We start from the raw sequence: 3245 nt of genomic DNA, 5'->3' as shown, positions 1-3245 counted from the left end.
TCTCATTAGTTTTTTTTTTTTTTTTTTGAGAGCTTTTTATTTAATAGCAAAAGAGGGTGATAATGTGGTGATATTACAAGAAAACCAAAAGGTTTTTATATATTTATTATCGATGGTGCATTCTGTGCGATTGAGATAACGCTTTTCTCATCAAGAGTAGGGTCATTAACATTTTCTATCAATATTTGAGGAATCCCTTCGATAATGCTCAAGAAGAATATGCTTAAATAGGAGTGGCACCTATTTTCTCAATGATTAATTTATAATAGAGGGGTGATGTTGTCCGGTGATAGTATAAAAAGTGTATAAGTCTTGCATGGTAGTCGTATAAGTCTAACATCGCCGCCTAATTAGCAAAAAAATACAAATTAATTATCATAATAAGACAACTTAAATACGGTCGCTCGCTAAGATTATAAATGTTTTACCATAAGAATACATAATTAACTGCCTTTTCTTACTTATTTCATACATCTTAGCTTGTAACACGCGTTTATGCTATATAAGAACTTCTTATCTTAATTTTAAGAATATTTATTTGAACGTGAAATAAAACGAAAGTCGTTATTTCTTTTTTAATTTGTGATGCGTGTAGATTTACTATTAAATTAAACATGCAACAAAACAGATTTTATTATTTTTTAAAATAATAAAAAATTACCACCATGTGTGATGTCTTGATATCTTTTATACTGCAGTAAGCAAAACTCCTTTTATATCCTTTTATATTCATTTGAAGAGAAAAAATACGTACTAAATTCATAATTTGTACATTTTTTTTCAAATATATCAAATTAATGTTTTCTCATTTGTTTCAGCTCCAGTCTCTGTTGTTTATTACTCTTGTTACTATTGTTAATTTTATTATTACTATTATTATTGTTATTATTATTATAGCAAGCACATATATAAATCAGGCAATGAAAGCAAATTAAAAGCAAATTAGAGGCAATTTTTCAATCAAGATATATTAGTTTGTACTTATTATTGGTAATTAAACGCGAGGGACTTTTTGGTAATTAACATCGAAAAAGCTAAGACATCCTATTATCCTTTTCTATATACATGATTGAAAATTTGAATAAGATAGAAATGACATATGATGTGGACATAAAATGTTTGTGCATCGGATGATAGATAATACAAGCGGTTTCACTTAATTAGTATGCAGATAAACCTGTATTACAAGTTACAGTTTCTAGTTTCATAACTATAAGATAAAAAAAATGAAGCGAAAAATACCAAAATAACTGTTGTATTTTGTCTAAATATCACTTTTCCTTATTATTATATAAGTAATCAAAACACCCTACGTGTTTATAAATCATACTCAAAATACCCTTTAAAGTAATTAATTTTAAAAAAAAATTATTAAGATCACCTTTCACAATCTATATTAAATGTTAGTTTAGAGATGATTTAACTAAAACTTTCAATAAAAAAAATTCTGAAAATATTGAAATAAATATTCTAATCAAACAAGTACTTCAACTATTTTGAGGGTTTTTCAATTTCTAAAAATGTTTTATTTAATATTTTAGTTTAATAATGTTTTAAATTGCTTTTAATAAAAGTTAGTAAGAATAATCTTGGTACTTTAAAAAATTTAATTGCTTTAAGAGGTATTTTGAGTCTAATATTATGAGCCTATAGGAGTGTTTTGAGCATTTAGATAATGAAAAGACAAAAATAATATTTAGGCGAAACATAACAAGGGTTTGCTCTTTTGAAGTAAAACTAAAAAAAAGTTTGAATTTAAGTTACAATTTTATTCAAGTTCATGTTCGTTTGAAAAATTTGAGTTTGAATTTGAGTTTTAACTCGAGTTTTAACTTGAGTTTGAGGCTAAAATCTGAGTTCAAATTTCCTTTTCAACTCAAGTTTTTAAACTCATCTCAAGTTAATGAACAATATTTTTTTATTCTTAAAAACGTCATAAGAAATTCAAATCAATTCCTTAGTTGAAAATCACAATTATGTTTTTTCGTTTTTTGATATATGTCTTACTTAGTATTTTCAGTGAGAGAGTTCTTCACGATCTTACATGCATATATTTTATTTTAAAATATATTTTTCTAAGAAAGAAAAGTTTATAATAAGAGGCAATAGTCACTATAAAAAAATTGACATTAAACGTCTCTAATTAGATGACGGTTTAATAAGAAACCGTCGTCTAATGTGCTGCTTAAAGCGCGGGCCAGCTGGCAAAATATTAGACAACAGTTTTCGTAAAACGGTCGTCTAATATTTGATATTAACCGTCTAAATGATGGTTTTACATAAAACTATCCTTTAATGTGGGCGCGGAAACCTAAAAATAAAATTTAGCCTCGAATCTGTTTTCATTTCAAGAGAAACCAAACTCAAAACCCTTTGCCGATCTCTCTCTCTTCCTATGAACCATATTGTTGCCATCCACTGCCTAAAAATCTCTTTTGTTGGGAATGATGTCCTAGAAGCATGAGATGTAATAGGATAATTATTATTTATTTAATAAAAGAGTTTATTCATTATTTTATGTGCATATATTTATGAATATTTTATGAATATCAATGAAAATTTCATGATTATTTATGTAATCTTAAACATTGTATATAAGTGTTATATACGAGAGGATAATGTTTAAGGATAATAATCAAAAAGCAATGTTCATAATGAATTTAATTAAAGTTCGGAATCTTTAATTAAAACATTATTAATACATGTCATTCCCATTTAGAATGGAACGGTGTTATCCGCACTGTTAATATGGTGAGATATTGAATGAGTGTTTTTCACATAATGAGATTATGTGGAACAAGGACACAGACACAATATGAATTTCTAATAATTCCGTTAAGTATAGAAATTCTAATTGAGTCTATCGATTGTCATATATAGGATGGTCTTAATCTTGAGTTCTTAACAGACTCCTATTTATGGATTTGTGTCTTTTGATTTACTCGGTACGGATTCTGAGATCTTGAATCCTATTCCTTGTATTTTGGAGACATGATGAAGTAGGTAGCCGGGAATGCTATTACACGAGATGGAATCCATTCCTTCTTAAGAAAGAAGTAGATAAATAATTCTCTTGAGGGTTGATTCGGTACTTGGACCGGTAGGAGCTCCGATTCATGAATGTGTTTTATGAATCACTGTCCATTAGAGAATCAATGGTACTCAAGGATAAAAAAATAATTAGAGAGGTTAACGGATTTTACCTTGCTCTAATTATGAATTATTTATGGAGGATTGATCTATAT

The sequence above is a fragment of the Morus notabilis genome, unplaced genomic scaffold (genome assembly GCF_000414095.1).
Source record: "Morus notabilis unplaced genomic scaffold, ASM41409v2 Scaffold499, whole genome shotgun sequence".
Lineage (NCBI taxonomy): Eukaryota > Viridiplantae > Streptophyta > Magnoliopsida > Rosales > Moraceae > Morus > Morus notabilis.
This window is presented reverse-complemented; position numbering follows the sequence as displayed.